Raw genomic sequence first — 13,409 nt, 5'->3', positions numbered from 1 at the left:
ATTTAAACAACCTTATGCAGCCTCTATTCCCCCTTTATGCTCCCAAACACTTCTCATAGCAAACGCTAGCCGTTTTTGAGGAAATCCAAGGCTTTTGAGTGATTCTTGTGAGTTTTCACCTCAAGGAAGAAGGAAGAGCATAGGAGGATCAAGAGGAGACTGAAGGATTAGAGTTTGGTTCACCATTTGCATTCTACAGAAGGTATAAAGTCTGAACCTTGCTCATTCATTCATTAGATCAAGAGGAGACTGAAGGATTCGAGTTTCGGCTTGGAAACTTTACTTCTCGGGATCTTCAGGGCTTAGGGACTCGGTTCAGGTCTTGGGAATGATACCAGGGCTTTGGAGGTAATGTTTTCACGTAAAAAGAGGTAAAATGGGAGAGAGATGAAGAAATGAGCAACAAAACTTGGCTGCCAACGACTTTTATTTATTGTGCTGAAGTCGGCCTCGAACGCAGTGCGTTCCTTCTGGGAACATAGGGCGTTCCCCGAACGCAGCGCGTTGGAGCGGGGTTCCGATCCTATCTCTTATCCGCTGAGTCATCATCGACGTGGCCACTCTGGAGCCAAGTATTGAACGCAGGGCGTTCCCCAATTGAACGTGGGGCGTTCCCTCTTAGGGATGCGTGCCTCGTACTTCAGAAAATCGTAACTTTCGCATACAATCTTCATTTTCGATGTTCTTTATATCCACGCATAGGTGAGATTATGCTCTACAACTCTCGTTTAGACCCCGTCGACTAATTTTGATTTTATTTTTATTATATTAATTTTTAGTAGGCCGGGACAGGAAAACTCCGTTTAGAAATTCATAACTTCTTCATCTGACGTCCATTTTCGTCTGTCTTTTTATTGTTACACTACTATCGACGAGTTCTTCGATTCTCGTTTAGATTCTTTCGGCTAGGAATCATTCGATCTCAAATCCGAACTTCGGGCTGCATACTGCTAAGCTGAAACTTCGGAAATTCATAACTTCCTCGCACGAAGTCAGATTTAGACGTTCTTTTTATGTACGCTCTTGGTTTAACATATTCTACGACTTTCGTTTAGATCGCTAAGGCCAAATTGTATCACATGGTTCTTGGTACATATTCGGTTATTAAATCTTCATTTATTTTTGCATTTTAGCCTTGGACTCGGTGAGTCGAAGGACTAACTCGCCGAGTAGAAGCGGGATGAGGCGCGGAGTTTAAGCTGCGAACTCGGCGAGTCTAGTCCCGGACTCGGTGAGTAGCCGTTGTTTAGACAAAAACCCTAATCCAGGGGTTTACACCCAATTTAAACAACCTTATGCAGCCTCTATTCCCCCTTTATGCTCCCAAACACTTCTCATAGCAAACGCTAGCCGTTTTTGAGGAAATCCAAGGCTTTTGAGTGATTGTTGTGAGTTTTGACCTCAAGGAAGAAGGAAGAGCATAGGAGGATCAAGAGGAGACTGAAGGATTCGAGTTTGGTTCACCATTTGCAGTCTACAGAAGGTATAAAGTCTGAACCTTGCTCATTCATTCATTAGATCAAGAGGAGACTGAAGGATTCAAGTTTCGGCTTGGAAACTTTACTTCTCGGGATCTTCAGGGCTTAGGGACTTGCTTCGGGTCTTGGGAATGATACCGGGGCTTTGGGGGTAATGTTTTCACGTAAAAAGAGGTAAAATGGGAGAGAGATGAAGAAATGAGCAACAACACTTGTCTGCCAACGACTTTTATTTATAGTGCTGAAGTCGGCCTCGAACGCAGTGCGTTCCTTCTGGGAACGTAGGGCATTCCCCGAACACAGCGCGTTGGAGCGGGGTTCCGATCCTATCTCTTATCCGCTGAGTCATCATCGACGTGGCCACTCCGGAGCCAAGTATTGAACGCAGGGCGTTCCCCAATTGAACGTGGGGCGTTCCCTCTTTGGGATGCGTGCCTCGTACATCAGAAAATCGTAACTGTCACATACAATCTTCATTTTCACGTTCTTTATATACACGCGTAGGTGAGATTATGCTCTACAACTCTCGTTTAGACCCCGTCGACTAATTTTGATTTTATTTTTATTATATTAATTTTTAGTAGGCCGGGACAGGAAAACTCCGTTTAGAAATTCATAACTTCTTCATCTGACGCCCATTTTCGTCTGTCTTTTTACCGTTGCACTACTATCGACGAGTTCTTCGATTCTCGTTTAGATTGTTTCGGCTAGGAATCACTCGATCTCAAATCCGAACTTCGGGCTGCATACTGCTAAGCTGAAATTTCGGAAATTCATAACTTCCTCGCACGAAGTCGGATTTAGACGTTCTTTTTATGTACGCTCTCGGTTTAACATATTCTACGACTTTCGTTTAGATCGCTAAGGCCAAATTGTAGCACATGGTTCTTGGTACATATTCGGTTATTAAATCTTCATTTATTTTTGCATTTTAGCCTTGGAATCGGCGAGTCGATGGACTAACTCGCCGAGTAGAAGCGGGATAAGGCGCAGAGTTTAAGCTGCGGACTCGGCGTGTCGAGTCCCGGACTCGGTGAGTAGCCGTTGTTTGGACAAAAACTCTAATCCAGGGGTTTACACCCTATTTAAACGACCTTATGCAGCCTCTATTCCCCCTTTATGCTCCCAAACACTTCTCATAGCAAACGCTAGCCGTTTTTGAGGAAATCCAAGGCTTTTGAGTGATTCTTGTGAGTTTTCACCTCAAGGAAGAAGGAAGAGCATAGGAGGATCAAGAGGAGACTGAAGGATTCGAGTTTGGTTCACGATTTGCAGTCTACAGAAGGTATAAAGTCTGAACCTTGCTCATTCATTCATTAGATCCCTCTTTGTGGTGATTTAGGGCTTTTATAAGCCATTTTGGTGGCCAACCATGTTTGCAAACATGGTTGGGGGTTTGAGCTTCTGGATCATGTCATTATTGGAGTCACATGACAGATTTGTGATGCTTTGGCACTCAAGGAAGATCCCATGCAACAAAAGAACCATTTTAGATCCTTTTAAGCTCAAAAGTCCCATGCATGCACGTAAAGTTTGTAACTTTACTTGCTAGATCGAGTTTAGGGGCCTGGATATGTACTTTGGTCAAGTGTTGTACATCAGAAATCGAAGTTTTTAGGAGGGGATGTGACCGACTCGGCGAGTCCATTCTTGGACTCGGCGATTCCATTCCTGGACTCAGCGAGTCCAAGGGTTTTGTCCCATATCAGTGAGGGTAAGGACCAGATGACTATGGAAGGGTTTTAGGGAGTCCCGGGGTGTGACCCAACGTTCTGGACTAAGCACATTGTTCTGGAAATTCATGGTACTCGGTGAGTGCATGAACGGACTTGGCGAGTCCAAGGAAATCTTCATAGAACTCGGTGAGTTGTTCATCAAATCGGCGAGTCGAGGACAGAACGTGTTCATAGGATGAAGAGTAACTCGACGAGTTGTTCATACAACTCGGCGAGTCAAGGCAGGACATGAGTATCAGTTGATGATGAAATCGACGAGTTGTTCATACAACTCGGCGAGTCGGATGAGGATTCAGTCGGTGTTCATTTAGAAGGAAAACTCGTCGAGTCATCGCCTAACTCGACCAGTAGAGACGGGTATGAGGTCTAATGGAAGGATAGGGTCTCTGCGAGTTGGCAAGCCAACTCAGCGAGTCAGGTCAACTAGAAGTTGACTTTGACCTTGACTTGGTCAAGGGGTAAAATGGTCATTTTACCCTAAGAGTAGATGTCAGTTTCTGACTAAGTGTTTTCTGGGAATTTTAGCCGAAGGATTTCCGGAGCAGCAGCAGCAGCAGTCGGAGGATTCCCGCATAGTTCGGCAGCTACTACGAGGTGAGTTACCTTCCCGTAGCGGTGGGTCTACGACGACAATACCTCCCCACCAGTAGGGTTCGTATGATAGATGATTGTCTTTGTGATATCATATAGGTTTGCTACTACCTGATATGTTATATGCTAACATAATGTGTTGTATGTGATAGTAGTAGAGTTCGTTTGTTAGGACCGAAGGGTAGTCAGACACCCCAGATATGTCTGACAGTATGTGATGATAAGTTTGCATGCTGGCTTGTTATGTTATATGCGATAGAGGTAGTAGGAGGGGACCAGTCCCCGATGTACGATTGTTAGGACCGATGGGTAGTCAGCACCCCAGAATGGCTCGACACGGGTAGGTCAGCGCCCCAGAATGGCTTGACATGGGAAGGACGACACCCCAGAATGGCCGCATGGGTAGGTCGGCAGACCATAATGGCTGTACGGGTAGGTTAGCGCCCAAGAATGGCCGTACCGGGTAGGTCGGGCACCCCAAAAATGCCTGGCAATATGTATGTGATATGATTGTATGGTATGTGGTACGATGGGGGAACTCACTAAGCTTCGTGCTTATAATTTTCAGTTTTTGTTTCAGGTACCTCTTCAGCGAAGGGAAGGAGCCGGCGTGGTAGCGGCACATCATACACACACACTTTGGTTTTCCGCATTATGAGATATTCTGGGATTGTACTCTGACATTATTACTATTTTCATGTTTTGGGTATTTAGACACGAGATATGTTTATTGAGATGATATGATCGTATGACGTTTTACTACAAATGTTTTACAAACTACTTAATTTAAATGAAGTTTTTGGATGTGAAATTTGGGTCGTTACAAGTTGGTATTAGAACCCTGGTTTGAGGGATTCGGACACACCTTCAGGGGCGTCTAGACTCAAACCGAGGGATTAAAATATTTTATAAGAAAATAGTTTTCCAAAGAATAAAACTGAAGAGATTTTGTTTTAGAAAGAACAAGTGTGTGATGTGCGCGGCCGGCCGAGCTCAAGTAAGTATTCCCCAAAGTACCCATACAAGTTTATGTTACATTATCAGTTTCGGTAGAACAACATGCTAGAATAGGACTAAGGATCTAGGAGTGATGCCTTATGTGCCTGCTTTATATGCTTCAGCTTATGAGAGTTGCATGCTAGATTTGAGTAGACAGCAGTAGGATAGCCTGTTTAGGTTATGCTTGATAGTATGAGCTTAGCATTGTATGCTAGTGCAGTTCCTGTTATGAGGATAGAGTTGCTTGAGATTGTTTCCTTTTGTTCGAATGTTGTTCGCTTTGTGCTTTGTGGGCTTTGAGTGATGGGAGTTAGTTGTTAGGTGAATACGTTAAAGTCACATGTGATCAGGGTTGAATAATCTCATAGTGTTGGATTTGACCCTATTGCGTAGCTCTTGTTTGAGTCCTAACTATTGTAGGGATGTGTCCCTTACTCGAAGGATTATCTGAGCCTCGTTGCATGTGATTGTATTCAGGTAATGGCTAATTGGCATTACAAAGAGACCTTCAGTAGCTGAGGACCGGTTTGGGTGGAGTCAGAGGTTTCCTAGGGTAAGCCTAGGATAAGAGTAGCAGAGATTAGCAGTGGTAAAAGGGATCTGGTGGAGTCAAGGCAGTCCTTGAGGAAGGTACGGATAGATGTGGAAGGTAGTATGGGCCCGTACTACTGAAAGCAGAGGATCCGTACCCGACTTGAGGAAGGCTAAGACAAGACCGGAGAACTTGTAATAGATGTGATCCCTTTAAAGATATCAGTATCACTAATAGTTTCCTGTATGTATTGCAGAATGGTGGTACTACGTCAGAGGCCAGCGGTTGGCAGTTCTGGAGAGGGATCGGGTTCGAGATCAGGTTCCGAGCCAGCAGATGAGAGGCTACACAAGTTCATCGCGTCAGAGATCACCAGAGGCATCCTTGAGTCGACTCCCATTATCTTTGGGTCGATCAAGGAAGGGATAGTCGAGTTGATGGAGGATCGCCTCAGGGCATTCAGGAGCGACATGGCATCTGGCCAGTCGGGATCTCGCACACTGTCCTTTAAGGACTTCAGGGGCAGTGGTGCGCCGGATTTTCACGAGGCGAAGAACCCCATTGATGGGTTTTAGCTATAAGAACATCCTATGTGCTCATACAAACCCTAATGCTTGGATCTAGGTTTCTTTATTGTACATGCAATTCATCCAAGACTATAAACCCTAGATCTAGTAGATGATAATCAAGATAACATATGAATAAGGGTTAAGATCATACCTTGATTGTTATGTAGCAATAACAATCTCAAATCCTTCTTGTATTGACTTTAGAAAGCTTAGAGTCACAAATGTCACTCCTCTAATGGTTCACAAACACCAAGAGCAAGAGGATGAAGAGGAGAAGAGAAGGAAGCTTCCCAAAACGTGTGGAAACCCTAGAAGAAGTCTTGTCCACGTTTTTGGGGCATAAGGGTTCTTTAAATAGTGAGGCTATTAGGGTTGTCTAACAAGGAAACCCGAATTTGGATGCTTAAGCCCTAAGCAACCCATGGGCTCCTTCCTTAAAGGCCTTGGACGATTTCTAATGGGTTTCCCCATAGAATTCGTCCACCCCTTTAATATGGAGTCCATTAGCTCAATATTCAACTATCACACAATTGACAGTTCTAGTCCCTTAAGTTTAATTAATCTCTTTTAGTCACAAACTTAATTCTTATTAATTATTGACTAATATTAATTAAACAATATGATTTCTCCTTGAATATATTATTCTCATAATATATTAATAAATCATATTTAATCCTTTCTCTCCATTATTCATCCTATCAAGTTGCTTTGGTGAAGGCAACCCAAAAGGACCATGCACCATCGGGTCAAGTACATACCAAAATAGGTATGTAATCTCATCTAATTCTTTTATGTTTAAAAGTACCCCATGCCATGTTAGATAGGTTATGAACCTTGGAAAATTATTATTTTGCATGTATTTAGACAAACATAGATCCAAGGTTTATTAGGGTTGCATGCACACTTAGGAAGTGTTAGATTGCTCAAAACCCAACATCAAATGCAATCTTATCACATCATGTATTAAGAATCAACGGATAGGAACTTAATGGAGTTAGATAGTGGATTTTACCTGAAGCACAACCATACTCTTTGACTCTCCCATCTCCTGGACTCTTCAGGTTCTTAGGGCAGACTTGTATCCAACGCCCTTTCTCTTGGCAGCAAACGCAGGTCGGTTCTCCTAGAACGTCCTCGGAAGTATGGTTAGTTGATTTTCCCAACAAATATGCTCCATTGCTTTGCCAAATCATTTCTGATTCAGCAGCAATGAGCATGTAAGTTAGGAAAATGAGGTTATCGTCATGATCCATCATATAATACTTTCTTTTGAACTCATTATATGATTCAGGAAGTGACTGCAGAACCCAGTTCACAGCCAACTTATCCGGGAATGACGCACCCAACATTATCAACCTATCGATGTGTGATTTCATTCCTAGAACGTGGGCACACACGGGTTTACCATCTTCATGTTTCATTTCCAATAGGGCTTTAGTGACATTGAACCTTTCAATTCTTTGATCTTGTGGGTTAGGGAGAATAATTGGAGGAGGTGGAGGAAGTGAAGCATGATATCTTGTTCCTTGATCGAATCGTGGAATATCATCTTCATGTGGAATGCTTGTTCCACAAGATTTGGGAAGACCATACTTGTCGTACATTGACATCTTCAAAACGGGAGAAAATAAATTCAAGTTAGTTGATTGATTGAGTCCTTAATAAATCACCCAAATGAGATATTAAGGCTAGGACCCAACACAATACGCTACAGCCTAGAAAAGGGATGTCGTAATCTAGTTGCAAAATATTTGAAGGTAAGTGAATGACGATTCACTAATTTCCACCATGAAAAACGAAAAAGAACCTTTAAGTTTTAAATCTATGAAAACTCCTAGATACTTTGAGATTCATTGAACTTTTCAAAGGCATGTTTAAATCTTGATATGCCCCTCTGGTTTGTGACTGGGATGCCGAGGATCACAAAGCGGGTGTGAATAACCATGCAAACTTACATGGTGCCCCCACATGTTACAGTCACCTATTCGATGTGCCGGTAAACCACACACGCTCCACCGAACTATGACAAACATTGAGTCACCCTTTGCTACCTTTGCTTAGAACCATTTAGTGTGCCGGTTAACCACACGTGCTCCACTAACGTCTTCGCAAGGGCACAAAGTGTAATTTCATGGAATTGCATTAATTCACTTTTGCCTAAAGTAACTAAGATTGAGAATTTGTAAACCATTTAGTTACTTTTGTACTTCATTATACTTATAATGGAAAGTCTTGTCCTATCCTACCCGTTCGGCTAACGAACCTCCACTAGTCAAGAGTGCGGTGGGTAAGAGTGGATACCCATTCAATCGCCATTTTATAAGCAATTTCCTTAAACACCCCTTATAGACCAGCTTCGTGAATGAGGCCTACTAACGGTAAGACTGACTTTTACTCATATATATATATATATATATATATATATATATATATATATATATATATATATATATAATGTTAGACTTTTAATGTTATATATAGTATAGGGTGTATTTTACACTTTTAAAATACTAAGTGGTCAAATTTAACGATCATACTTTTAATTCAATTAAATTGTAAACCAAAACTTTATGAATTTATTAAACATCTTTTAATTATACACCTTAATTAATTAATAATACCATAAGGGTATGATATGAACTTTTCAAAACATCACTAGGGTTTTAGAATTTAACATTCCTAAATTAAACTTTTAATCAACTTTTAAATTCCAAAACTTGAGGGCAAGTTTTGAAACATTTCAAAACATTAGGGTTTAGAATTTAAATATACATCAAAATTAAACTTTTAATCAAAATTTAAATTCCAAAACTTGAGGGCAAGTTTTGAAACCTTTTTCAAAACATTAGGGTTTCAACTATTTAAATTTCAAAACAAAACTTTTGAGTTCAAATTCAAACTATAAAACCTAAAGGGGAAAATTGAAACTTTTCATAACACAAGGGTCAAATAACAAATAATATAAATTAAACAATTAATTTTATCATTATCTATATTTGACCTAATTTCAATTTCTTGCAAAATAAGTTACCTAATTAATAAAAATAATCAAACTTTATCATATAAGGAAGTTATTATCTAATCAATTGGTAATTATCTTTTGTTTAATCAAGGATATACTCATAAATATGTATAAAATCGGATTTTAATGACTTAAATCAGATAAGGCAAGTATTCATGAGTAAAACAACAAGAAATCCCTAAATTCCCTCTTTCTGACGCTCGAACTCGCCGAGTACCCCTATGGACTCCCCGAGTAGGGGCCTACTCGCCGAGTCCACAATGGGACTCGCCGAGTTCATCAGGTAGGTTGGCTAGAAATCGATTTTGCAACTTGAACAAACATACAAGGCATCAATACAATAGAAACCAATCAAGGCTCTGATACCACTGATGGGTTTTAGCTATAAGAACATCCTATGTGCTCATACAAACCCTAATGCTTGGATCTAGGTTTCTCTATTGTACATGCAATTCATCCAAGACTATAAACCCTAGATCTAGTATATGATAATCAAGATAACATATGAATAAGGGTTTAGATCATACCTTGATTGTTATGTAGCAATAACAATCTCAAATCCTTCTTGTATTGACTTTAGAAAGCTTAGAGTCACAAATGTCACTCCTCTAATGGTTCACAAACACCAAGAGCAAGAGGATGAAGAGGAGAAGAGAAGGAAGCTGCCCAAAACGTGTGGAAACCCTAGAAGAAGTCTTGTCCACGTTTTTGGGGCATAAGGGTTCTTTAAATAGTGAGGCTATTAGGGTTATCTAACAAGGAAACCCTAATTTGGATGCTTAAGCCCTAAGCAACCCATGGGCTCCTTCCTTAAAAGGCCTTGGACGATTTCTAATGGGTTTCCCCATAGAATTCGTCCACCCCTTTAATATGGAGTCCATTAGCTCAATATTCAACTATCACACAATTGACAGTTCTAGTCCCTTAAGTGTAATTAATCTCTTTTAGTCACAAACTTAATACTTATTAATTATTGACTAATATCAATTAAACAATATGATTTCTCCTTTAATATATTATTCTCATAATATATTAATAAATCATATTTAATCCTTTCTCTCCATTATTCATCCTATAAAGTTGCTTTGGTGAAGGCAACCCAAAAGGACCATGCACCATCGGGTCAAGTATATACCAAAATAGTTATGGACTTAGACACTAATCCAACACCCATAGCTGCCAGGCGCTGGATTGCACGTATCGAGTCTGCACAGTTGACTAGCTTCTGCCCCGAGGGGTCGAAGGTGAGATATGCAGCATGGTGTTTACGAGACCGAGCTAGAGATTGGTGGGAGTCCGTCGGTGACTCATTGGGAGCCTCGGCTGTTGAGGCTATGACCTGGTCGGACTTTGTGACCAGGTTCAGGGCAGAGTTTGCGCCGGCTATCGAGCTTCAGCAGCTGGCCAGGGAGTTTTTAGATATGAGGCAGACGACGGAGATTGTGGCGGAGATCACCGCCAAGTTCCGGGAGAGGGCATTGCTGGTGCCCCAGTATGCAGGAGACGAGGATATGAGAAGGACCCGCTATCATGACATGCTGCGAGCCGACATTCGGGAGCATGTTAGTTTTTCAGCTTGCCCTACCCTGGAGTCTATGATTGCCAGGGCGAGGGAGAGGGACATTGATCTGGAGCATGTCCGGAAGAGGATGGTAGAGGAGGGGCAGTCGATGGGGGCTTCAGGGAAGAAGCCCAAGGGATCGGATGGTAGGCCGAAAGGCCAGTCAGGACCGGGCCGCTGCAGGAAATGCGGCGGGCCACATGAGAGGGCGTGTAGACTGGGATCGTTGGGCTGCTACAAGTACGGCAATATGGGGCATTTCAGAAGGGATTGTACTGCCCCTGCATCGGTTATTCAGACCAGCCCTATGTTCAGCAGCGAGAGCTAGGCGTTACCTCCAGCAAGGTTGCGCAGGTTATGTCGCGTATGTTATGGATACCCGGGAGGCGGGTAGAGCGACGGTGGGCGAGGTGCCTGTAGTACAAGAGTTTGCAGACGTATTCCCCGAGGAGCTGCCTAGGATACCTCCGGAGCACCAGGTGGAGTTTAGGATCGACCTGGTCCCTAGTGCGGCTCCGATAGCCAAGGAACCCTATCGGTTGGCTCCTCCCGAGATGCAGGAGTTGTCTATGCAGCTGCAGGAGCTGCTAGACAAAGGATTTATCGGGCCAAGTAGTTGGCCATGGGGAGCCCCGATTCTGTTTGTGAAGAAGAAGGACGGGTCGCATCGTATGTGTATAGACTATAGGGAGCTGAATAAGGTAACAGTGAAAAACCGTTACTTACTCCCGATGATTGATGACCTCTTTGACCAGCTACAGGGAGCATCTTGGTTCTCCAAGATTGATCTGCGTTCAGGATATCATCAGATGAGGGTCATGGAGGAGGATGTTCAGAAGACTGCGTTTCGGACGCGCTATGGCCACTAAGAGTTTGTGGTGATGCCCTTCGGGCTCACCAATGCTCCTGCCGCATTCATGGACCTCATGAACCGCGTGTGTAGACCGATGTTAGACCGGTCAGTGATAGTGTTTATTGATGATATCTTGGTTTATTCCAAGACGCAGGAGGAGCACGAGGAGCACCTTCGGGAGGTTCTAGAGACTTTGAGGAGGGAGAGCTTGTATGCCAAGTTCTCCAAATGTGAGTTTTGGTTGCACGAGGTGCGGTTTCTTGGGCACCTTGTCAACTAGAACGAGATTTCGGTAGACCCGGCCAAGATGGAGGCCATGATGAGATGGGAGGTTCTGAAGTCTCCATCTGAGATTCGGAGTTTCCTGGGATTTCTCTCTAGAAATCGATTTTCCAAAGGTCGACCTAGAATCGGTCGCACCCTTGGCCTTAGATTCAGGCAGGAGAGCTAATAAGAAAGTGGTCAGTAGTAAGAAGCAAAAGGTAGTGGCAGGGCACCCACTTTCTCGCTTTGACCATGATATCTCGAAAATGGAAGGCAGTAACCTCGAACACATGACGTATGGAAGGAATAAAGGGGAAATCAAACGCCGATACAGAATGAAGCAGCCATGTGTTGCTGTATCGGTACTCTTCAACCCTAATTTCTTCAAGTCAACCTAAATAATCCGACCCGTGCTGCTTTTGAGATGTCTTCCAACGCCATGTTTGATCAAGTTGGTGCATCATTTCTAAAGGGAATGCTGGAACCCACATCGGCAACTCTTCAACAAACCGATCCCACCCATTCTCTTTTGGCAATTGCGTTGAAGGTAATAATTAAACTCATGCCTTCTTTTTGGTTCTTTTTGTAATCATTATTTACTATTTTCCCCTTTTGATTGTTTACAGAACTCAATAAATTCAGCATCATAGACTCAATCATTAAGCGGTCAATTGGCTTATGGTTAAAGGAATTTAGTAGGTTTTCATAAGGGGCGGTTTCATTTAAACCAACTATTTAATATTTTTGTCCACTAATTGTCTAACACATCTAACCATACTAGGCATAATAGGAACAATACAAGCAATTCGTGTGGTCAAGATCCGAAAAACGATCAACATAATTATGTTAAGATCCATACCGGTTATCAGGCCACCCAACCTTGGGTGCACTCCACAAGTATGTATTTTGATTTTTGAAAATCAAGTATTTTCCGAACTGAGGTTCTTCCTACTCTTTTCCGAAGTCGAACCCTATGTTCCAAGAAAAAAAAATCGTATATATACTAATTGAAGGATTAGAATAGTTGACTGTTAATGTTTGTAAAAACATTATCTTCAACATGATGGCTTTAAAGTAATTGTTACTAATGTAAGAAGGTCAGAGAAGAACAAAGGTTGATTTAATTACCACATTGCTGACTTTTTTTGGGGTTTTTGAACCTTTTCACTTGAATTTTTATTAAAACAGGGGAACAATAGACGCATTAAAGAAGCTGCTATATGGTTCAACATCTTTTTTTATTCTTTTCTTTGACTAGAATACAGGTAATTCATCATTTTTCCGATTTTTATTATTGTAGGATTAATTAGGCATATCAGTTATCCAAAGTGTTCCTAATGTTCCTCTCATAATCACCAACATGTGGTTTCAGATATTATAAAGTAAAATCTAATTTGAAAAAAAAAATAGATTTTTATTTATATGAATCATTTACAGTCTGTTATATTTTTATTGTAATTTGCGGAAAGTGGGGAACCATTAAACTATAATTTATGTAAATCGGGTGGATAATGTTCATAAACGACCCTGGATTTGATTTCAATCATGGTGCACTGCTGCAAGAAACGTATATGTCATATAATTTTGAATTGGAATTAGAGATTCCATTCCATGGTTGCCGAAGTGATAGAATTCAATTTTGTTCTTCCTTTTATTGATGGAAAGACCAAAATGCCCTTCTAAAAACACTCTGCTAACGAAATTATTTGTTTCAGGTATCTTTCTTATCATAAGCCGAAAAGGTTCTAGAAGGAACAAAACAATAGAAACATAAAGGAGATGTAATATATTTTGTGCCCACGTA

Source organism: Lactuca serriola, chromosome 1 (assembly GCF_051521515.1).
Source record: "Lactuca serriola cultivar US96UC23 chromosome 1, Lser_US96UC23_V15, whole genome shotgun sequence".
NCBI classification, from domain to species: domain Eukaryota; kingdom Viridiplantae; phylum Streptophyta; class Magnoliopsida; order Asterales; family Asteraceae; genus Lactuca; species Lactuca serriola.
This window is presented reverse-complemented; position numbering follows the sequence as displayed.